The sequence below is a fragment of the Mustela lutreola genome, chromosome 1, assembly GCF_030435805.1.
Source record: "Mustela lutreola isolate mMusLut2 chromosome 1, mMusLut2.pri, whole genome shotgun sequence".
In the NCBI taxonomy this organism is placed as follows: domain Eukaryota; kingdom Metazoa; phylum Chordata; class Mammalia; order Carnivora; family Mustelidae; genus Mustela; species Mustela lutreola.
This window is the reverse complement of record NC_081290.1, coordinates 163,355,507-163,380,124: the sequence shown is the minus strand read 5'-3', so window position 1 is coordinate 163,380,124 and position 24,618 is coordinate 163,355,507. Positions and strand designations below refer to the sequence as shown.

The window sequence follows — 24,618 nt, the reverse complement described above, 5'->3', positions numbered from 1 at the left end:
ATACAAATGGCCACAAACCTGTAAGAAGACACTCAAATAGTTTTTATTAGGCAAATACTAATTAAAAGAATGAGGGGATAGCAGCTTCTACCTATTACACTGGCCATAGTGAAAGGTCTGGAAGTTAAAGGGTCATGGAGACTGCCGGGAAACAAGAATGTTCAGACTCTGCATAGCAACTTGAGGGGAACCTGGGACAGAGCCTGGCACCCACAGTTTCTTCTTGGAGGAATTTAAAATAGAGAGACATGGAAAAAATTATGTAAGCTATTTACTACAACATTGTTTGAGGTAGAATGATTGTTAACGATCCTAAGTGTCCTGTAAAAAATGGAGAGGACAAAAACAATGTGGTATATTCATACAATGGAATACTATTCAGCAGTTGAAAGAAATTAGTTGGTCTATATATTAATGTGATTAGATTTCTAAAACATTGCTAATTGCAAAACCACATCTGTAGTATGTCTCTTATGTAAAACACAAACCTCAAAATATGTTATATATAATTATAAAACTCTGAAAGGGAACACACCAAACTCCCAAGAGCGGTTGGTCACTTAGGTAGAGAGAAAGGCATGGGATTATGGGAAGTGGTCAATGGATAGTTTGGTTTTATATATGATGTGCTGATTTTCTTTAAAAGGTGCATGGATTTATGTATCTCTTGTTTAATTAAAAATAAAAGATACAGGATTGGAAGGATATACTTTTGCAGTCCTAACTCTTAGAATATAATTGTAAGTAATTTTTACTTTGTTTTTTTTTCTTCTTATCTACATTTCCTAAAATTTCCAGAATGTTGGTCCATCACATTTGTGATAAGAAGACAGTCACTTTAGTCACTTTTTCTTTCTATAATTAAGGAAAAAAGTTTTCTTTTTATTAACATATAATATATTATTTGTTTCAGGGGTACAGGTCTGTGAATCATCAGTATTACACAATTCACAGCGCTAACCATAGCACACACCCTTCCCAATGTCCATCATCACCCAGCCAGCAACCTCTCCAGCACCTCTCCAGCAACCCTCAGTTTATTTCTTGAGATTAACCTTCTTATTATTTGTCCCCCTCTCTTATTTCATCTGTTTCATTTTTCCTTCCCATGCCCTATGATCTTCTGTCTTGTTTCTCAAATTCCTCATATCAGTGAGATCATATGATAATTGTCTTTCTCTGATTGACTTATTTTGCTTAGCATTCTACCCTCTAGTTCTATCCACATCGCTGGAAAGGGCAAGATTTCAGGTTTTGATGGCTACATAGTATTCCATTGTACATGACAGCTTCTTTATCCACTCATCTGTTGATGGACATTTGGGCTCCTTCCATAGTTTGGCTATTGTGGACATTGCTGCTATAAACATTGGAGTGCAGGTGCCCCTTCGGATCCCTACATTTGTATCTTTAGGGTAAATACCCAGCAGTGCAATTGCTGGGTCATAGGGTATCTCTATTTTCAACTTTTAAGGAACCTCCATACTGTTTTCCAGAGTGGCTGTACCAGCTTGCGTTCCCACCAACAGTGTAGGACCATTTCCCTAAGAAAAAGTTTTCAATAGGGGCGCCTGGGTGGCTCAGTGGGTTAAGCCGCTGCCTTCGGCTCAGGTCATGATCTCAGAGTCCTGGGATCGAGTCCCGCATCGGGCTCTCTGCTCAGTGGAGAGCCTGCTTCCCTCTCTCTCTGGCTGCCTCTCCGTCTACTTGTGATTTCTCTCTGTCAAATTAATAAATAAAATCTTTAAAAAAAAGAAAAAGTTTTCAATAGTAATCCCAACATTGGGTTCGAGCCTATGACGCCAAGATCAAAAGTCTCACACTTCCCCGACTGAGTCAGCCAGGTACTCCCGACACAGTTTTTTCAAGGACTGATGAAAGTTTAAAAAATTCTGAAAAAGTTAGTTTTAGGTTACCTTTAAATATAAACTCCTTCCCCCCAACTTAGATACAAACACAGCACTGAGTTTGGGAAGGGTGGCAGGTTTTTTTTGAAAATTAGGTAATTTCCCAAAGTTTGGAAGTATTGAAGAAGGTTCTAGGATTCATTTAGCCAAGACTAGGTCAAGAGGTTCTAAGAAAATGGCTTTTGCCATCTACTCATCAACGTTCTATTACCCAGCACACCCCAAGGACTTGACTTACAACTTACTGACAATACTAGACTTAAACGTAGCTACTTTCCGGGAATGAGTCTTCTCAGAGGGCTGAGGGCTTGCTTATTCTTTTAATGTCTTTTACATTTTTGTTCATTATAATGATTTAGAGTAGAACTATTTCTATAATTTTTTTATTTACTTCTCTGCCTTTTTAAACAGAACACAGAACACCTAGTTACACCTTTCCCTGCTTTACCATTTGCGAAGGCTGCCCCAAGTTACACTGTCCATTTTTCGTCTGGAACACCCTCTTTCCTTCTATTCCACCAGGGATTGAGAGGTTAACTTCTGGGAGGGGTTTGTAAAGTCTTCAGTGTAAGAGGCTCATCCTGGGAGGCTGCCCTAAAAGAAAAGAACACACAAACGTCATGATTTTATTTTTTACTTCCTTCTCGTGGCCGGTGGTGCTCTGAAGTCCCAGCTTCAAGTCTGGAAGGTAGAACAGGGAGAGAGGAAAGAAGGGCCTCATTTATTGCCAGTGCCATCTCCATCAAGGTCAAAGGTTTGGCTTTTGGTGCAGGGTTCTTGCCACAAAAATGAGATGCCAACAGATGTCTGAATAACCCTAAACTGAGACAGAAACTGGAGGCATACAGTACCTGCTACAAGATTTCGTGGTTTATTTGAGAATCTCCAAGATACAGCAAGAGATCACTAATGATGTCTTTGTCAGACACCACCCATCCCGCTGAGAAAACCGGGAGGGTGGGGGGCTTTGCAGAGCCAGGCCTGGAATCTCCGGCCGCCTCTTGGCAACATCACAGGTGGGAAGGCAAGGGAGTATAAAACAGGGCTGCCACGCTCAAGTGTCACAGATAAGGACTTTTCTTACTCGTATGTCACTGTTCACTTTTCTTCATGCTGCTGGGACCCAAAAGCCTGGTGACACACAGCTAGATCCCAAGCCTCTGACTTCAGGAAGTTATGGCTCGTTAGACGTTAACTCCGGTGGTCGTGAGCTGATCTAGTAAAAACAGGTAGAAGAAAGTGCCCCCATGCCTTCCAGAAAGAGTACTTACTTTGGTGGTTGGTTTGGAAGTCTCATCCAGGGGCCGTGACCCTCCTCTTGGGCCCATGCAGAGGGTCCATGCTGTTGCACCAAGGGTATGATGAGGATGGAGACCCCAGGACAAAGCATGCACATCTGGGTTAGATGGGCTGCCTATATCTCTTGGCTTCTTCCTGACCCTCTGTCTCCATCTTCCTTCTATCATTGGGGAGCTTTGCCCATTGCGCCACCTAAAGTCTAGCTCAGTCTGAGGGTAGGGTCCCATTCCAGGAAATTTGGAACACCCACAGCCTTGGAAGCCCATTGTGAGTCGGCCAAAACTTCTGGAATATCAGTTCTGGAAAGGGCCTGAAAGAGCAGTGCTCTCATTCTATAGCCAGAAATGGAAGCACAGAGAGGTGAAGGGACTTCTCCAAGGTCACACAGCTACTGCCAAGTCCAGGCCTTCAATTAATGGGCCCAGTGTCCTTTTCACAGACCTTCTCCAAGTGAGGTCCTCGGATATTTCTTTTCCAAATTACCCAGTGTGTAAATGAGGGCACAGGAGAGAGGATGGTTGCTACAACACAGATTCCTAAGTCTTACCCCAGACCTCCTGAATGGTATCTCTGGGAGTGGGACCTGAGAAACTGTATTTCAGCATCAAGCCATTCTTAGGCAGCCCAGCTTTGTTTCAACAACTCCTTGATGTGTTGCTTCTAAATGATCTCTGTAGAGTAGCTACCATTTATAAACCGCCTCCTAGACAACATAAAAAGGACATATGCTACTAGACGTCACTGGACATTGCTGTGTCCTCAGTTAGCTACAATGTATGACAGTTAGCTATGTGTCCTGTAGCCATAATCATACAGTTGAATGTTCTGGACAATCAAAGCAGCTTGGGAAACACACATCCCTCATGTGGCATCTTTAAGAGACTTTCTTCTCCCGGGTTCTGGGATGGGTGTGCTTGCTTGGTCGGTCACTCCCAGCTTATCTTAGCTTACCCACCACTGCTGGGGGACATCTCCCTTCATACATGTGTCTCTGGCCTGAGAGCAGATGGTTTGTGATACAGGACCCAACCCACCCATCTCCTAATCAACTGAAAAGGACCTGGCAAGTTCACGGGTGATAAATACAGCTGAGCTCTCCCCTCTCAGAGCCCTTGTAGGCTAAATATGGAATGGGAACAAGTGACAGACAGGCCGGCAACTTCCACTTAGTGCCCTCTAAGGGCCCTTTGTACAACTTCGTAGCTAAGCCGACACTTCCAAACACAATGAAACGGAAAAACACTGGGACCCAGCTGGATCCCTAGGTACTCTATAACGGCTTATGGAGGATTTGTCTCTTGGGTGTCCACACACCTGATTGCCTTCCCTCCCTGCCTGCCACCAGTCCTCCCCTGACTCCAGATGGCCTTGGCTGCTCTTTCCTGCTCGCCTGTCCAGGTACCACACAGGACCATGGAGCCAGGTTTCAAGAAGGAGCCCACAACAGGAAACCACTCATTAAAAGACAAACTTCATGTCAGCAAAACCTGAGGGCATGGTAGGACAGGCCTAGAGAAGTTTCCTTCAGTCTGCATTAATTTTATCTTATTTTTCAAAGTTAGTTTTTTGGCCTGAGAACCATAGGAGAGGGCTGTCATTTTCATTTCTCTGAAAGTCGCAGTAGAAGCCATACCGGAGGCTCCAAGAGGGCCGGGGCTTGGTGTTCCCAACACCCAGCTCGTATCTAGCATTAAGAAGGGACTCAAAGATGATGTGTCAAATAAATAAGCCACAGCCACTTCCTGGGTGCTGTTCATTAACGTGGTTGCGACTGACCTCACATTCTGGGATAAGGAGCACAGGCTTCCAGATTCAGAAACCCGCATTTGTTGGTACCCTAAGTGTACTCTGATTCCTCAAGTGGCTGTTTGTATCTATCAAATGCACAAGATTAATAATCTGTGGGACTAGGATGCCAGGTTACCCAGACATTTATCGTGGAACATAAATGAGTGAGGGTCTTAGTGCATTCCCTCTCGGTGGGCAAGCTTCATGGAAACCAAAGGGTGACCCAAAGCATAGAGCCAGAACCAGGGCATTTGGATAAATTAGACGTTTCTTTTTTTTTTTTTTAATTTTTAAAAATCTTTTTAAAAAATATTTTATTTATTTATTTGACAGACAGAGATCACACGTAGGTGGAGAGGCAGACAGAGAGAGAGGAGGAAGCAGGCTCCCTTCTGAGCAGAGAGCCCGAAGCGGGGCTGGATCCCAGGACCCTGGGATCATGACCTGAGCCAAAAGCAGAGGCTTTAACCCACTGAGCCACCCAGGTGCCCCTTAATTTTTAATATTTTAAAATTTCTTTTCAGTGTACCAGAATTCATTGTTTATGCACCACACCCAGTGCTCCATGCAATCCGTGCCCTCCAAAATACCCACCACCAGGCTGACCCAACCTCCCACCCCTCGCCCCTTCAAAACCCTCAGATTGTTTTTCAGAGTCCATAGTCTCTCATGGTTCACCTCCCCCTCTAATTTCCCTCAACTCCCTTCTCCTCTCCATCTCCCCATGTCCTCCATGTTATTTGTTATGCTCCACAAATAAGTGAAACCATATGATAAATGACTCTCTTTGCTTGACTTATTTCACTCAGCATCATCTCTTCCAGTCCTGTCCATGTTAATACAAAAGTTGCGTATTCATCCTTTCTGATGGAGGCATAATACTCCATAGTGTATATGGACCACATCTTCTTTATCCATTTGTCCACTGAAAGGCATCTTGGTTCTTTCCAAAGTTTGGCAACTGTGGCCATTGGTGCTATGAACATTGGGGTACAGATGGCCTAAATTAGATGTTTCTTGATGTCTTAAATATCAGGCCTTTCTGTAATCATCAAGCCAAAGGACAGAATGCCAGCATGCTGTCAGCACTCATGTCCCCATGTGTCTTGGTACCAGAGAGGCTGTTGAAGAATGGGATATGAAAGTTTGCCTCTTTCCTCATCTCTGACCAGACAGGTGCTGCTGAGGTTTCTATCCATGTCTCTCCTCTGACTTCTAGACTTTAAAACCCTTTCTGGTTAACCTGTTCTCCACACCCCCCGGCTTATTGAGTTATAAGCTCTGTATATACTGCGTGATGACTTGGTATACATATATTATGAAATGTGTACCACAATAAGGTAACATTGATCACTTCATACAGTTACGAAAAGTTTTTGTTTTCCTTGCCATGAGAACTTTCAGGATTTACTCTACCAATATCTTTCAAACATACTCATACTCATGCAGTGGTGTTCCTGTGGTCATCACGTCATACATTCCATCCCGGGTATTTATTTTTCTTAGAACCCTAAGTCTATACTATCAGACTATCTTGCTTCAATCCCTCCTGCCCCCACCCCAGCCTCTGATAAACCACAAATCTGATCTCTTTTTCTATGAATTCTGCCATAAGTGAGATCACACAGAATTTGCTTTCCTCTGCCTGACTTACTTCACTTAGCTTAGTGGCCTCAACTTCAAGGTCCATTCTTTTTTTTTTTTTTTTTTTTTTTTTTCTTTAACTGAAATATTGCAATTTTCAACCAATTATCAGTCAGAGTTTAGGGACCTGGGCATTTTCTTCTCTCTTGCAGAAAACCACCTACCTCCAGTGTATTGTGCATAGATTTTCAAGTTTAGACCTCAGAAGGAACCCAAATGTTTTTTAGTGCCAAAACTGTGAGAAGCACCATCCCCTGGTCCCCACAGTCAATGTGTAATCACGCATTCTGTACTAAATAAAACTCTTACTAGACCTGGCTCCCCTTTAAACATGCCTTATTTCTCTTTCCTCTTTACCATCAAACTCCTTGAAAAGCAGAGACTGGACCTGCCCCATTCACTGGTCTCACCAGTTGCACCAGCCTATCAGCATTTGAAAGGTGACTGGTCTGAATTGAGACGTGTTCTGAGTATAATATATGCACTGATTTCAATATGGAAAAGAATGTAAAATACCTCACCAAGAATTATTTTGGGCCAACTGAGAGGAATAAAGCATATCACTAACATTAATTTCATCTGTTTCCTTTTATAGTCTTTTTTTAAAAAAATTATTTATTTAAGAGACAGAGAGCCAGCAACCACACACACAGGCGGAGGGGCAGAGAGAGAGACAGAATCCCAAGCAGACTCCAGGCTGAGTACAGAGCCTGATGTGGGCTCGACCCCATGACCCTGAGATCGTGACCTGAGCTGAAACCAAGAGTCAGAAGCTCCACCAGCTGAGCCGCCCTGGTGCTCTTTTTACATTCCTAATGTGGCTACCAGAAAATTTAAAATTACATACGCAGCATGCGTTGTATTTTTATTGGGCCGTGCTGGTCTAGACTCTGCTTCAAAGCATTTAAAGACTGTGGCAAATATAAAGCACAATGCTCATAAAATTAAAATGGGCTTTGAGTCTATGCAAGAGCTTTTATTCGCAAGTCATCATTTCCAGTCCGCTTTTAAGTAAGGGAACACAGAAGTTGTGACATGAGAAATGGTGAGGGAAATAACAAGGAAACTTGCTTATTGCCCAGGAATCTTGACCCTGAAACAGCAGTAATGGTCGAGCCAGTGCTGGGCCACGCGTTCTGTGTGTCATAGGACATCCTGGCCATGGCAGCCCCCTCAGAAGCTGTGTGAGGGTGTGCCTCCCAGTGGGCAGCTTAGTGCCCCCAGTGACTGACCAGAAATGCCCGTGTCAGGCATTTGATGCCAAGAGCAGACAAGGAAAGAGCAGGAGGCAGCACGGAGTTACTGGAGGAGGGCAACAGAGCTTGGGAAGACGTGAGCCCTCTTGGTGGCTTGGCGTGACCTTGTGTAAGTCACAGAACTCTCTCGGTGTCCTCCTGGACACAGTGCAGTCAACACACAGAAGCAGAGCGCCCACTCGGAGAGTTCCCGCCCTTCTTCTCACACTTAGCACCCCGAGGCCTTGGGCAAGCTCCTGGACGTCTCCAGGCCTCAGTTGTCTCACCTGAGAAATGTGGGCTATGGTAGTCACGTCTTATGGGGTGGGCTGGGAGGGCCACACCGTCCAACTCCCACCCAAACTCAAGAATGCCGTGGGATTGTCCCCAGTATGGAGCCATAGCTTGTTCACTGCCCATGGTAGAGGCTTATTGCCTCACTGTCTCCTTGTTTGTTGATTTATTTTCTGTTGTGGTGGTAAAATATATAGAACATAAACATTTCCATTAAGTATATTTTAAATGCAGTAAGCATATTCACACTCTTGTACGAACTTCCCACTGTCCATCTCCAGAATTTTTCATCGTCCCAGATACTCTATACTCTTTCAACAATACCTCCCCATTCTGGTCCCCCCAGGCCCTGGTAACCCCTGTACTTTCTCTCTGTATGATTTTGATTACCTTAGGTATCTCAAATAAGTGGAATCCTACAGTATTTGACCTTTTGTGACTGGCTTATTTCACTCACCATGTCTTTTAGATCCATCCATGCTGTGGCCTGTATCAGAATGTCCTTCCTTTTTAAGGCTGATAATATTCCGCTGTATGTACACACCACACTTTGTTTATCCATTCATGTGTTGATGGGCCCTCAGGTTTCAGACGTTATTATCAATTCCTCCACACAGTGATCAGGAACCTGCCTTTCTGTGACTCACACCCGCCTGCCCAGCTCTTCCCTTGGGGCCCACAGCCTCAGACTGGCTCCCTTCCCACAGGAATCCCTGGATTTGAAGAGCGGTCCTGAGCCCTCACTGCCAATTCCTCAAAGGCCAAGTAGTTTCTATTTCATAATTTGCCAATGCTTTGCCACTGTGGGGTAGGTTGTTAGACCCACTTCAATATTCTGATCTCCTTCTCAATAGGAATTATCCTAGAGGTGCCTGGATGGCTCAGTCTGTTAAGCGTTTGCTTTCACCTCAGATCATGATCCCAGGGTCCTAGAATCGAGTCCCGCATCGTGCTCCTTTCCCAGTCAGGAGCCTGCTTCTCCCACTCCCTGCTCTGTCTGCTTGTCTCTCTCTCTGTCATTTAAATAAATAAATCTTAAAAAAAAAAAAAAAACAAAACACCAGGAATTATCCTAAACTGAGTTGACCTGTACTCTCTTCCGGGACTACAGCTTCTCTTATCTCAACCCTTTACTAACACAGCCCTTTTGAGCAGCCATATTTCCTTGATTCATTTATTGAACGTGTTTTATTGGACACCTTGTAAAGGTGAGGCAACTCAGGGCAGTCATTTGGAGCTTGAGCTCCAGAGCCAGACTTTGTAGGACAGATTCTGAGATCCATCCCTTACTAGATGCCACTGGGCATGTTTTTTAACTCTTCAGAGCCTGTTTCCTTATCTATAAAATAGGAGTAACGACAGAATACACCTCATTGGTTTGTTGTGTGGATGAATGAATTAGTGCATGTAAAATATTAGATATGTGCCCGGCACTCAATAAATGTACTACTTCTCTGCTGGGGCACCGTGCCCAGTGCTGGGGGCACAGTAGTGGTCCAGGCAGACCAGCTCTGGGCATTTTGTGGTTTGCAGTCTAATGAAATGACCAGACAAGTAAACAGTTATATGACAACTAGGATTTATTCATGGGCCAACATATAATTAAAATATATGTTTTTTTTTAAAGTAGAAATAAACCCCAGTTGCCCCACAGTGTATTAAGTTTCTGATGAGAAAATTACAGGGTGATATGGGAGCCCAGAAGTGGGATACCTAACTCACCTCCATTCACACTCACTCATTTCTTTTTTCCTTCCTTCCTTCTTCCTTCCTTCCTCTCTCCCTCCCTTTCTCTTTCTCCCTCCCTTCCTTCTTCCTTCCTCGTTCTTTCTTTCTTTTTTTCTTTCTGAGAGAGAGAGAGTGTGTGTGTGTGTGTGAGCTAGCCGTAGGGAAGGGGCAGAGGGAGAGGGACAGAGAGAATCCCAAGCAGACTCTCCAATGAACACAGAGCCCAACATGGGACTTGATCCCATGACCCTGAGATCGTGACCTAAGCTGAAATCAAGAGTTGAATACCCAACCAACTGAGCCATCCAGGTACCCTGACTCTCACATATTTCTTATAAGTAAATACTTCCTAGGTTCCTATCATCTGTAATGTATAGTTGTAGACTCTGAGAATTATCAGTGGAACAAAACAAAGACCTCTCTCTTGAGAAGCCTAGGTGGTATTGGAGGGAGACAGACAAAAGCATACTGAATAAAACTATAAATAGTAAAAGTCAGGTTATGCATTAATAGATGACAGATACAACTTTATCTTGTCTATTGGCACGTAGGGCTGGCATGATTCTTGATAGGCAGGGTGTTCTATGTAAATGACAATGAGGACTTTGGAATGACTCTAGGGTTTTTGGCCTGAGCAACTAGCTGTCAGGGTGTGGGATCAGGATGGATTCCCAGAGAAGAGGACATGTAAATGCCTCCTGCCAAGTGAGGAGATCCAGGAAAAATGCTCTAAAAGCTGGAGCTTATGCTAACCTTACAGGCAACTACTGTCGTGTGAAGACTCAGTAGTCCTCGAGCACTCTGGCCTTATAGCCTGTCCACGCTGGGTAGGGTTCAAGTGTACAATTTTCTGTTGTTAGAGATTTTAAAAATAACCTTGACTTTCAGCATTCTGGGAAGCTACTCCTCCTGGTATTATGTCTTCCAAGAGGTTGATAAGTCCGTATTCCATGACTTTTCCTGGTAGTAGATTAAAAAAAAAAAAAGTTGATTTGAACCTGGTCAAGGTCAGAGTCATGAGTCACGCCTGCCTCTGCGCTGATACAGGTTCCATTAACCAGCCCTCGGGGGACAACGACAGATGGACCCAACCATACGATAATATTACACAGCCTGCCCCTCTCCATCTTATTCCCTAATAACAGCCCTCAGAATTGTATTACATAAGACATGTAAGTGGCTGGAAAGTTCTCCAGAGGGACACCAGTGGTCATTGTTTACTACAACTCGGCTGCCAGCTTCTGGGAATGGAGATGCACAGGGGCCGAGGGAGTATGAAGCAGTCACACAGACAACGAGGGGAGGGTTCCTACCTGCACAAATGTGTACAGTAAGGCATCCCTTACTTGCACCAAGCTGACCCGTTTCAAGAGATTGCTATGGCTCTGAAGTCACATTTGTGGGTGTGAAATTAATGGTGAGAATTTGAATGGGTTCTGTTTATTAGAACACTGATATGAAGCCTATTAAATCGAGCAAGTTGTGTTCATACCCTGATTTTATACACTTACATTTATCAAGAACACTCTGATCAACAATTGATATACTTGCCTTTTTGGGGGGAGAAAGGAGAATACTTAAGAAACAGAATTAGGGGCACGTGGGTGGCTCAGTCATTAAGCGTCTGCCTTCGGCTCAGGTCATGATCCCAGGGTCCTGGGCTGAGCCCTGCATCCGGTTCCCTGCTTGGCAGGAAGCCTCCTTCTCCCTCTCCCACCATCCCCTGCCTGTGTTCCCTCTCTTGCTGTGTCTCTATCAAATAAATAAAATATTAAAAAAAAAACCCACAGAATTAACTGCTGCCTAAGAGAAAACCTTTGGTGAACATAAGCATGCTATGAAATATGTCCATGGTTAGTCAGAGATGACAAACTATTGTTAAACGTTGAAGGGAAATGGACATTTTTAAACACACACACATACACATTGCTTAATGTAACTTCTTTTTAAGTCCTATGCTGTCGGAATTCCAGCACCCATTTTACAACAGAGGATCCAGGCCCAGAGATGCTGAGTAAATTGTCCAAGGACATGCAGCTAGGTAATTAGGGGTAAGTGGAGCTTCAGACTACAAAGTCCACTTTTCTACTAGGCTCTGCTTCCTCCTCAGTGGACTGAGCACGTGTTTATTGCTTTCTGTTATGAGCAGGAGGTTTGGAGCCTGCCGTGAGCCAGGTCTGGGGGATAGAAGGAAGTTTAGACCAGGAATTCTGCCTTCCAGGGGCGTGCAAGGGGGACCAAGGCAAGTACTGAAATGAGCCACATTACAAAGTAGTGAATGATGAATGTCATGTGGGTGATGTAGCAAACAAATCCTAGAAAAGTCCTGTGGAAAGGACTTTTGTGTGTGGGCTGTTGGGTCAGGGAAGGCTTCCTGGAGGAAGTGACATTGCATTTATTCATTCACATATAGTCATTCTGTATGTGACATAGAGTGTCATCCTATATGACATATAGTCATTCTATATATTCATTCACTATAGTCATTCACATATAGTCAGTTGTATGTAGTGACAGCTGACTCTGTGTCAGTCATAGTTTCAGGCACTGGGGACACAGTCATGAAGATGTGACACGCACTGTCTGTTTTCTTGAAGCTTCTGGTGTGTGTGTGTGTGTGTGTGTGTGCGTGCGAATGAGAGAGAGGGAGAGGAAGCAATACGGGGGAGGGAGAGAGAAAATAAATAAGATCATTTGAGAGAGCAACGAGTATTATACATTTTGGGGAGGGGACAGGGTGCCTGTCTGGCTCAGGCAGAACAGTGTGTGAATTTTGATCTCGGGGTCTTGAGTTCAAGCTCCATGTTGGATGGAGAGATAACTTAAAAAAATAAACTTTAAAAAAAAGTGACTGGGGACTCAGTTAGATGGTTTTATCTGAGGATGAGACATTAATACTGAAAGATGAGAGGCCGCCCATGGGAAGAGCTGGCAGGGGGAACAGCAAGTACAGAGCTTTGAGGACGGAGCCAGACAAGATACGTGGCTGGAACCTGGTGTGCCAGAGACTCAGAGAGTGGGGAAGGCTCCTGGAAAAGCAGCTTTGCAGGGTCTGGCTTCAGCCCTAGGACAGTGGGGAACTCCCAGGGGGCGGCATGCTCCCCAAGGAACGAAGAGCTTGCAAAAACAAAAAGAAGCACTGAGGCGTGTTGGAAACTCGAGGGTTCCATTGTCCATTGTTCCATTGTCCCAATGGAGGGACAAGAACAGTGGTCACCCTAGATTCAGTTCTAAAGGGTTGTGGGAGGAGGAACCCTTCCCTGAATTTTCTATACCCCTGGTTCTCCATTTACCTCACACTTCTCTGCATGGAGGGCCAGAAAAAGGATTAGTAGGATATTTCCATTCTGGATCTATCATCTACAAGTTTTGTCGATGCAAAAAGAGAGGTTATATTTTTCCTCCAAAATATAGAAATATTTCCATATTTATTATTACGTATGGACTTAAACACGTGGAAGAGTGCAGAAGTCACAAGAGCCCGGCTCAGCGAATTTCCACAGAATGAACACACCTGTGTACTAGCCCCCAGTTAGAAAAACAGAACACAACGAGAATCTTAGGGTAACACTGCCTTGATTTTTCTTCCTTTTTAAAAAAGGTTTTATTTGACGTGGACAGACACGGGGAGGAGGGAGAAAGCAAACACGAGCAGGGGGAGGGGCAGAGGGAAAGGGAGAAGGCTCCCCACTGAGCAGGCATCCCAATGCGGGGTCAATTCCAGTACCCTGGGATCACGACCTGAACAGAAAGCTAACGGACTGAGCCACCCAGACGCCCCACTGTGCAGATTGCTAACATTCACAATTGGCTTTGACTGCTTTGAGCTTTATCTAAAAAGATTTCTACTTTGTCTATATTTTGTGTCTGGCTTCTTTTGTTCAGTATTACCTGTCTGAGGTTCATCCATGTAGTCACCTCGAGCTGGGCATCATCCATTCTTACTGCCGCTCACAGTCCCTTGTGTGAACATACTACAGTTGACCTACCCATTCTGCTACTGATGGACATCTGGGTTTTTTCCATTTGGGGACTGTTGTGAATTGTGCTGCCATGCGCATTTTTGTAAATGTACAAAATATACCTGGTACCTGTAACCAAGTGTATGTTGGTATTTTGGGAACCAAGTATATGTTTTTGCTGGATGTATATTATGAGAAGAACTGCTGGGTCAAAAGTTATGCATATGTATGTTCAAGTTTAGTACATACTGTCAGACAGTTTTCCAGGCTGGTTGTATCAGTTTAGCTAGTTTTAAAAACCAGACTAAAAATGCTCCTTCCGATTATGTTGACCAAATACCTTGGCTTTTGATAACCTGTCCTGGTTGGGCAGGTTTCTGAGGGAAAAACTACCAAGACAAATTTTGTGGATTACTACATTTGGGCTAACTTGAGAAGGATATTAGCAAGGGAGACGTCATTAACAAACAGAATTAAGGAATTTTTAAAAATAGATTTTATTTATTTGAGAGAGAGAGAGAGAGAGAGAGAGAGAATGATCGAGAGAGCACAGGAGCAGAGGGAGAGGGAGAAACCAATTCCCCTGCTGAGCAGGGAGCCTGACGTGAGGCTCTATCCCAGGACCTGGAGGCCAGGACTTAAGCAAAGGACAGATGCTTAACTGACTGAGCTGCCCAGGCGCCCCTGGAATTATGGACTTCACAGTTTATGTGTGATGGAATTTTCCCATAGACTGGAGCTATATTTTAGGGAAAGTTGCCTTCCAGCCCATTCTAGGAAAACCAAGTTGGGAGCCTTGGATATTGGTGTTCACCTTCCAACATAGTACCTGAGGGGTTTGGACTGGCTGTTCTCTGAGGGCACTCATGGGACTCTTCCCTTCTCTCCGTTTCTGAAGGGGAGTATAGAGTTGGGTAATCCAGTGGTGATCCTTGGTTAATACTTCTCCTTGACTGGAGAGACAAGCAAGTGCTAACCTCACCCCTGCTTTGTTCACTAGTGACCAAGGCATCTTTGGGTGTCTTTCACCTGTTAATTCACAATTGCTCGGCAATCATTCTTCAACAGCAGCTGAAGCTGAGCGCGCACTAGAAAGATACATGTCCAGAGGTCTGGAGAGACAGGCCATGCATAACAGGATACTATGGACAGAGAAAACAAATATGAAACCCAAATGAAAAATCACAATGTTGGTGCCCCAATGTGCAAATGAGCTGCTCTGCTCAAGCACAATTCTTGGAAGCAGCAGGTATTTGTTTAATTAATCCTGGTCTGTCTCCAAAGAACATGCTTTCTTACTTTCTTTTTTTTTTTTTTTTAAGATTTTTAAAATTCATTTTTGAGAGAGAGAGAGAGAAGAATGAGTAGGAGGGAGCAGCAGAGGGAGAGGGAGAAGCAGACTCCCTACTGAGCAGGGAGCCGGATGTGGGACTCGATCCCAGGACCCTGGATCATGACCCGAGCTGAAGGCAGAAGCCTAACCGACTGAACCACCCAGATGCCCCACAAAGCACATGCTTTCTATTTCTCCTATATTCCCTTAAGGAGCACTTCTTTTAGGCTTAGTAGTCTATCTGAGATGTTTGAAAATGCTCACTATATCACTGAAGGATCACAATCCGTCATTCATGAGGACCAGAGCCCAGTGTAAAGCTCCCATGTGGAGGGGTGCCTGGGTGTTCAGTCCTTAAGCATTTGCCTTCAGCTCAGGTCATGATCCCAGGGTCCTGGGATCGAGACCCGCATCAGGCTTCCTGCTCAGTGGAGTGCCTGTTTCTTCCTTTCCCTCTGCCTGCTGCTCTGCCTACTTGTGCTCTCTCTCTCTTTCAAATAAATAAATATTTTTTAAAAACCAAAAATCTTCCATGTGGAATTTGGCAAGTGTGGCCATGTGCTAACATGCTGTGTCAGGCAAACCTGGCCAGAATGGAGGATTGATGACTATTGATTTTTAGACATCAGCCATCTGAGATATGACTAATGGCAGTAATAAAGGAGTCTTATCAGCCTCCACGTTTATTTCAAAGGTGTGGAGTGAAAGAGTACTGAATGAAACACCTGGGGTTTGAACTCAGTTCTGCCATTAACCACTTTGTGTCCTTGGACAAGTTGCTTTAACTTTTGGATCTCTTTTGTGATATGCGAGATGAGACTTACAGACTATATCACTTTCTAGGTCTCTTCAGTTCCTGAGCGTAGCAACTCCAAGCTCCTAAGAAAAGTAGCAACTTAAGTTAGCATTTATGACATGTCCTTCAGAAGAAAAGAAAGTGCCCCTTTTTTTCTCTTTTTGACAAAATATATTCAGAGCCTTGGGATCTAAAGAGCGACATGCTTTAATTTCCTGGAGATCATGAGTTTGCAGTGTTTTAATGTTGTGTGAGAATATGGGGCTCTTTTGAAAGAAACTCTGACTCCTTTAACAAATATGGATTGCTTACCCAGCTTGTGTCCTCAAGGAACTTAGATTATAGTGGGAGAGCTAAGACATGGCTACTAGAACTGTATGTAATGCAAAGTGAGAGGTAGCAAAAGCCATGGAGGAAGCATGAAAGTGTGACAGGGTTCAGCTCCCTTTTTCCGGGTCAGATAAGACTTCATGAAAACAGAGCTATCTGAGCGAGAAATGAGTACCATTTCAGCAAGTGGAGACACGGAGAGCCCTCTCTTACAAGAGGATATAAGGAAGGGACAGAGCTATAGGTCAATGAAGGTTTGGGGATGGAAAGCAAGGGCTGGCTATATGTAGGGTGACCATATGTCCGAATTTTCCTAGAACAGTCTGTTTATATTTTCTGTCCTGGTGTAATTTTTAACAGCACCTCCTTTTTACTCTCAAAAATCAACCCAATTTGGGGTCACCTGGGTGGCTCAGTCTGTTAAGCGTCTGCCTTAGGCTCAGGTCATGATCCGAAGGTCCTGGGACTGAATCCCGCATGAGGCTCCCTGCTCAGCAAGGAGTTTGCTTCTCCTACTCTCCCTGCTTGGACTCTCTCTATATATATAATATAAATAAATAAAATCTTTTTAAAAATTGTCCCAATTTGGATGAAAAACTATATAGTCACCATAGCTATAAGAGATGTTAAGAGGCCAAAACTCCACAGGGTTAACAGGATCTTTGAGGGAGAAAAAGAGAGGAGTGTTACTAAACAATCAGTGGGTCAGTGAAGAAAGCAAGGAAGAAACCAGAAAATACCTTGAGATGAATGAAAATGGAAACACAACTTTCCAAAATCTTTGGGATGCAGCAAAACCAGTTCTAAGAGGGAAATTCATAGTTATACAGGCCTACCTCAGGAAAGAACAATTCCAAATAAAGAACCTAATTTTATAACTAAAGGGTAGAAAAAGAAGAACAAACAGAACCCCAAATTAAAAGGAAGGAAATAACAAAGATTTGAGAGGAAATAAATGAAACATGGACTAAAAAAAAAAAAAAAACCAACAAAAATAGCAATGAAATTAAAACCTGGTTCTTTGAAAAGATAAAAAGAAATTGATAAACGTTTAGCCAGACTCATCAAGAAACAGAGAGGGCCCAAAGAAATCCACAAAAATGCAAAAAATAATTGCCTGCTATGAACCATGATATGCTGACTAACTAGGAAACCTTAAAAAAATGGATAAATTCCTGGAAACATACAAATTTCTTATACTGCATCACAAAGAAATGGAAAATCTTTATAGACTGATTACAAGTAATAAAATTGAAAACTCCACCAAAACAAAAATCCAAAACCAGATGGCTTCCCAGGTGAATTCTACAAAACATTTACAGAAGAGTTGGCACATATCCTTCTCAAATTATTCCAAGAAATTAAAGAGAAGGGAATGCTCCCAAACTCATTTTTCAAGGTAAGTATTATTCTGATACCAAAACCAAAGCTAACACACAAAGAAGAAAATTACAGGCCAATATTCTTGGTGAACACAGATGTAAAAATCCTCAAGAAAATATCAGCAAACTGAATTCAACAATATATCAAAAGAGCATAACCATGATCAAGGGGGATTTATTCCAGGGATGCAAGGATGGTTCAACATCCACAAATCTCTCAAGAGGATACACCACGTTTGCAAAACAAAGGATAAACATCATACGATCGTCTCAATAGATGCAGAAAAAAAGTTTTGACAAAATTCACCATCCTTTTATGATGATTGCAAACTCAAAAAAGTGGGTAGAGAAAAAATGTACCTCACCACAATAAAGGCCACTTATATGTGGAATATAAAAAGCAAAATAAACAAGCAAAATAGAAACAGAAACAGACAAAGACTCAAAGATACAAGAAACAAACTGCTGGCTACCAGAGTGGGAAGGGGGTGGGGAGAAGGCAAAATTGGTGAAGGGGATTAGAGGTACAAACTTGTAGTTATAAAATAAGTAAGTTGTGGGGGTATAATGTACAGTGTTTGGAATATACTCAGTAATATTGTAATAACTTTATATGGTGATCGATGATAGCTAGACATGGTGGGGATTATTTCATAAAGTACAAAGTTATCAAATCACTACAACATACACATGAAACTAATAGGATATTTCATAAACTATAAAATTATTAAATCACTATAACATACACCTGAAATTAGCTAATATGTTAATTTTACTTCAACTAAAATAAGGAGGAAAAAGAGAGGAGTCGGGAAAGACTCTAGGCTTGCCATTTGGTTGCCTGGCAAAATACAGGTAAAAATGGCATTAGAAGGAGTTGCCATTTAGAAGGAAAGATTATGAATTCAGCTTTTTTTAACTGAAAAAAAATTTTTTTTTAAATTTGAGAGTGAGGAGCAAGACTGGGGAAGGAGCAGAGGGAGAGGGAGAAGCAGACTAACCGCTGAGCAGGGAGCCCGATGTGGGGCTCTATCCCAGGATTCGGGGACTATGACCTGAGCCGAAGACAGGTGCTTAAGTGACTGAGCCGCCCAGGTGCCCTATGAATTCAGTTTTTGATCAGAAAGATAGAGCTGGAGGGGGCCCTGCCCACCACCGATTCCAACCCCTCCTTTCACAGATAAAGGAAATGGCATCAAGGACATTATTCAGGACAGAAACCCAGGTCGCCTGCCCCCCTCCCCTTGCACCTCTTGCCTCTCTACCTCCCTGTACTGAGTTGAATAGAGTCCCTCCTAAATTCATGTCTGCTGAAAACCTGAAAATGTGGCTTTATTTGGAAATAGGGTCTTTGCCAGATGTAATCAAGTTAAGATAATGGCATGCTGACGTGGTATGGGCCCCTAATCCAACATGACAGGTATCTTCATAAGAGGAGGAAAATCTGGGGTTGCCTGGGTGGTTCAGTTGCTTAGGTGACTGCCTTTGGCTCAGGCCATGATCCTGGAGTCCCAGGATCAAGTCTTGCATGAGGATCCCCACTCAGTATGGAGTCTGCTTCTCCCTCTTACCCCTCCCGCTCTCCTGCTCTCTCTCCCTCTCTCTCAAATAAATAAAATCTTAAAAAAAATAAAAAAGAAGAAAAGGAAAATCTAGACAGTAGACATGGAGACACACAGGGAGAAGGTGAGATGAAAGTGGATTGAGATGAGGCAGAGATTGGAGCGATACATCTACAAGCCAAAGACCATCAGGCATAACCCAGAGTGACCAGAAGCTAGGAAGAGATGAAGAGGGTCCTCCCTTAGTGGCCCTGGGGGGAGCCTGGCTTTGCTAACATCTTGATCTTGGACTTGTCACCTCCAGAACCATGAGGGAGCATCGTACTGTTAATTTAGGCCAGCCTGTGTGTTGTATTCAGTTATGGCAGTCCTGGGACACGGATGTGTCTTCTGAGCTTTTGGTTCAGGTGGAGGGGTGAGATGGCACTGCCTGTGATGCACAGGGAAACGTGGGGCTCGAGTGCGGGGGAGAGGTTGGGAGTAAGACAGAGCCAGGACTGGTGATGGGAATGTGGGGACAGAAGAAAGGACCAAAGGGAGGGAAAGAAAGGAGCTCCAAGGACAGGGCTTGGAGAGACAAGGTAGAGGCAGAGGGCACAGCCGGAAGTGCAAGAAGAGACGGGAAGTGAGGGAGGAATTCCAGAGGCGGCGGCAGTCAAGAGGTCAGGACTGGACCATGCTGATTTGGCACTGAGGCCCTCGGTGACCTTTCCCAGAGCACATTTAGAAAAGCACAGGGCTTAGAAACTGGCGTGCAGAAGCTTCAGGAGTGACTCTGCATTGTGAGTATGTAAAGATAAGGGGAGATACTCTTTCAAAGGACTTCAGGATGGAGGGAGAACCAGGGCAACACCTTAAGGTGTGGAGCAGGAAAGAGGGATTTTAGAGAATTGAGTATATTTGTGGGAAAAGGGGAGGAGAGGGAAGAACTATGGGTGTGAGCAGTTGGATGGGCCCAGGTCCGCCCATGCAAACACACAGACACAGCGCCTCTCACCCAGAATTTAGCCAATGCTTTGCCTCCACACCTTTTTGCGCCTTGGCATTCTTCTGCTACACCCCCGTCCAATTCTGGAGCCTTGAGCCATTCACTAGGGGATGGGCTCTTAAGTACAGTGGGCATGGCAGCAGTGCGGGGACAGTGTGGCCCCTGATGTGGGGAGAGGGCAGCTGACATCATTGTGTCTCATCAGTGAAAGTGCATGGGGCAGCTGCTAAGGCTGTTGGGACAGGCATCCATAGAACAGGAGTCAGGGGACTGTCCCCGAGCAGTGGGTCCCAGCCATGTCACATGGATGATTACCAGGGGACTCAAACAGTAGAGTCTGCAGAAGTGTGAACAAGGTCAGGCTCTCAGGAGACACAGTAGGTCGACACTCGACCCCCAGCCTGCTGATCAAACCCCCAGCTCTGACCCTTGCCCATCAGCATCCTTTGGAAAAGATGGTAAAGTGAATCAGCTCTGTGTTCCCTGGGCTTGATGGCTCTCACCCACGACTTCCTTATTTGACATGGGGCTCTGGAGTAAGACTAGCTTTTTGCCTCCATTTCTTCTTCTGCCTCTCTTGTGGAGAAACTCATTCCAAAGTATGAATCACAGAGCTTTTAGGAAACACAATGGTGTCCTTGGGAGAGTGAGATTCTGGGAATACACGGCCAGATATAGAAGTGGGAGGGATCCAGCATATCGAGAGGACCTTGCAGCCCTCCCAACAGATAAACCTCACTTAAAATTAATGGATATGTGGATGAGAGCACATTGAGAAAAACAAGGACAAAATGCACCCCTTCCCACTCCCCCCACCCCCTGCAGTAACCACACCACATCATATTTGATCTTGGAGACATCATACCAGCTGCCCTTGCTCCAAGGCACAGAGCCCCCTCTCCGGCAGACAAGGGTGTCCCTGGTGGGAGCCACAGCATTGGCTGAGATCTGGGCAAGGTGTTACTATGTCTGTGTGTTGAAGAGGTGGGCACGTGGGTGCCAGGGTTGGAGCAATGACTGTGGGGAAAAAAGTAAGATTTTGGAGAAAGTTTAGACCTTACCTCTGTACTGTTAACTCCTTCCCATTTTCTTTCCTTTCAGTACTCCCAAATCATATATGCTTCACCACGAGATTTTTATTTTCTCATTTTTTGTGCTTCCTTCACCAACAAATGAGGAAGTATGCCAACCAATGGGCAGGAACCACATAGCAAGTAAATGGCGGAACCAGGGTTCAAACAAGTCCATAACTCCAAGTCAAGTGCTCTTCACCTTCTACCCTCTTCAGCTCCCCACTCCCCTTTCAAAATGAAGGCTGGCTCCCAGATGGGCTATGGCAGTATGATGACATCTTCAGAATGTCACATTCAGGAACTTTACATAGAGACCCCAGTGGAACCGAGCCAAGTCATCTTGAGTCTCCAGGTTCACTCTATAGGAAAGGATCACGGCTCTGCTCCTGAGCCCCTATGCCCTCTTTGTTGACAGTGGGGCTAAAGCACTGGGTGATGGTAGCTGGTAGCCTTGCACAGAAGTCTAGGACCAGGGCTAGTGGCTGTATTCTGATGTCCAGGAATGGTTCCTTCCGTATTATGCCCTCCTGCTACCATATACAGTATTGTTGGAGCTGAAACCTAGGCTGGGCCTTCAGGAAAAACTCTCAGATCCACATTCCCAAACTGGCATCCCAAGGGGTCCTCTGGCATGTCCTGGAAGGCGAGGAAGGCCATCTGCTGAAGCTACGGTACAGGGATCAGGAGGTTGCTACCGTTCCTGCTGCCACATTGCTTCTTGACATCCATGAATCTGGTGACCAGACACTGCAGGGCTGTTGCAAGAGGAAAGTCATTGCCCACTCTTATCCAAGTGTCTATGGCTTTGCTAGGCAGCAGAAAACATCAAAGCAGCAGGAAGGTGACCTCCTTCTCTTTTCTGCCTCCCAGATCTCTCCAGTTCATCCAACTGGCACAATATAAGAATTCACATCTGGACTATGAGCTGCAAGGATCTGATTAATGAGGTTTACAAATTTCTGGCCACTGCAGTACAAGAAGGAGTTTAAGATAGATGCTGAGTGCCAACCCACCATATCTACCTTACAGGATGAGAAAAAAATATTGAATGCTTATAGTATTCCAAATATTTTCTAAATTATTCTGGCTTAATATTTACTTAGTGAAGTTTTTTAAATTTTATTTATTTGACACAGAGAGAGAGAGAGAGAAGAGAGAGAGAGATCATAAGTAGGAGGAGAGGCAAGCAGAGAGAGAGAGAGAGAGAGAGAGAGAGAGGAGGAAGCAGGCTTCCCGCTGAGCAGAGAGCCCGATGCGGGGCTCGATTCCAGGACCCTGGGATCATGACCTGAGCTGAAGGCAGAGGCTTTAACCCACTGATCCACCCAGGCGCCCCCTTAATGAAGTTCTTAAAACGTCTGATATCTCTTAAGTTTATGGGCCTGTTTACGTTTGCCAGGAGTCCCCTTAATCATCCAGAGGATGGCTTCTCTCCACCAATATCACCATTGCAAAGTCCAGAAGGCTCCTCATCCATTAGAAGACTACATCCTAAAAAAGAATTAAGTTATAGAAATGACACATGTATTATTTAGTTCTGAAAAATATAGTAAAAATACCTTTAATCCTACATCACTATCACAATGACCACTTCCCTCTTCCTGTGTGTCTAATGTTTACATCTTTGTAAATGTCATAGAGTTTCATGTTGTTTCTTTGCCCAACATTGTATCATCATCATTTTTCATCTTATTGCATAACACAACCACAATTTTTGATGACCCCAATGTACATGTCATCATTTATTCAGCCATCCCCTTCTAGTTGAACATTTCAGTTGTTTCCAATTATTTAGTACTATAAATAGTGCTTTGAAGAGGGACTTAGGCATATTTACATTTTCGTGGCACATTTCCAGAAGTGGGACAACTGTTTTAAGAATATATACTGGTTAAAAGGTATCCATTTGCAAGTGGGTATCAGTGGCTTTTAATGAATGTTTCTTAAAAATCACCTATGGTAAAAGCAGGGAAAATTTTCTCTGCCAACACTAAACAAAGAGCTTGCTTCTACCTGTAACAACCTCAGTACTTCCTCTGGGAGCTACTTACTATTGGCCGCTACCCAAAATGGGAAATTGGTGCCCTTGGCCTTCAAGGACAATGCTCACATCACTGTATCTCGAATCCCTGGAAGGTGCCTGGGTTGCTGTGACCTGAAGCTTGGGAGCAGGGTGAGGGTAGAGTGGGTGCAGCATCTTGGGGATCTCCCCCACCCTTTCCTATCTCAAGGCCCAGCTCTCCTGACCAGAAGGCTTCTCTGGATAAGGTGTCTGGTATCTCAGAAGTGCCAAGTCTTAAGCCCCAGAACATTTAGACGTGCAGGTGCCCTACTTTCCCAGAGAAGACTTCCATAGACAGGTCCCCTGCTTTCTGATTTCTCCTCCATCCCCGAAATACAGCAAGACAATACTGTTTAGGTTGAAATAAAGCAACCTGTGTTACACTTTAAGAGGTCAGCTCAAGATGAGTTTAAGAACCCGGAGACCAGAGTCTTAGAAGGCAGGTAGATGTAATGCTCTAAGATTTTACTGGGAGCCACTTAGCACCTGAGTGAGAGACCGGCCTCTAAAGACCTCCCAGGCTTATTAGTCCTGAGAAAAATGTGCTGAAGGTGCTGAAAAGCTCCATTCTGATGACTAGTCATGTCTTGCTCAGTCCAGGACGGGGTGGCTTTAAGCTTCTTTGTGAGAATAAGAAGAGGAACGCATTTAGCTCTGTGTGTTTCCAGCGAGGGAAAAAAATTTCAGCTAAACGATGTACTTCCCAGCAAAGCAGCCTAGCACAGGACCTTGACTCTGTCTCTTCCACGGTATATGCCCTTGTGCTGCACAAAAGGAGGTATGAGCCACTGATAGCATGCAGTGAGTCTCCAATTCTCGAACTCCACTCCGCCCGCACGTGTGCCCTCACCCCCTACCTGACTATCATAACTGCTCCAGAAATGGCATTCGCAGTAACTGTCCACTCTCCAGGCCTTAGGAATGCCAACGCTTGCTGAGCAACACTATTTGCAAAACCCCGGGCTCTGGAAAAAGATTATGCGTGGTTTCTGATCTCCCTCCACCCCCGGGAATGGGCATGTCCCCGCCGGGGAACTGGACAACCCTCTCCAGTTACTACCAGACCCCCTCCTCCGCCCAGCCAGCCTCAAGCGCCGCAGCAGCACCCTGGAGGTTGTACAACTTCCCGGGACACCCCAACGTCTCCTCTCGCCCCCGTCCGGTTGCTTGGAAATTTGCACTGGACAGTGACGTCACACAGGAAGGCGGGTCCCCAGTGTCCCGCACACCAATGG

General features: G+C 44.5%; 1 long non-coding RNA gene across 2 annotated transcripts; it reads right to left on the bottom strand.

Moving 5' to 3' along the window:
* Positions 1 to 2,382: 2,382 nt before the first annotated feature.
* LOC131834009 (uncharacterized) lies at positions 2,383 to 24,616 on the bottom strand. 2 transcript variants are annotated; one of them, XR_009354711.1, is made up of 3 exons: positions 23,373 to 24,616; positions 21,310 to 22,812; positions 2,383 to 2,501 (listed from the first exon to the last, which is right to left on the bottom strand). It is a non-coding gene; the product is annotated as an uncharacterized LOC131834009 (long non-coding RNA). The 2 variants fall into 2 exon arrangements; XR_009354712.1 differs by lacking the exon at positions 2,383 to 2,501 and adding an exon at positions 10,678 to 10,855.
* Between the last annotated feature and the right edge of the window lie 2 nt (positions 24,617 to 24,618).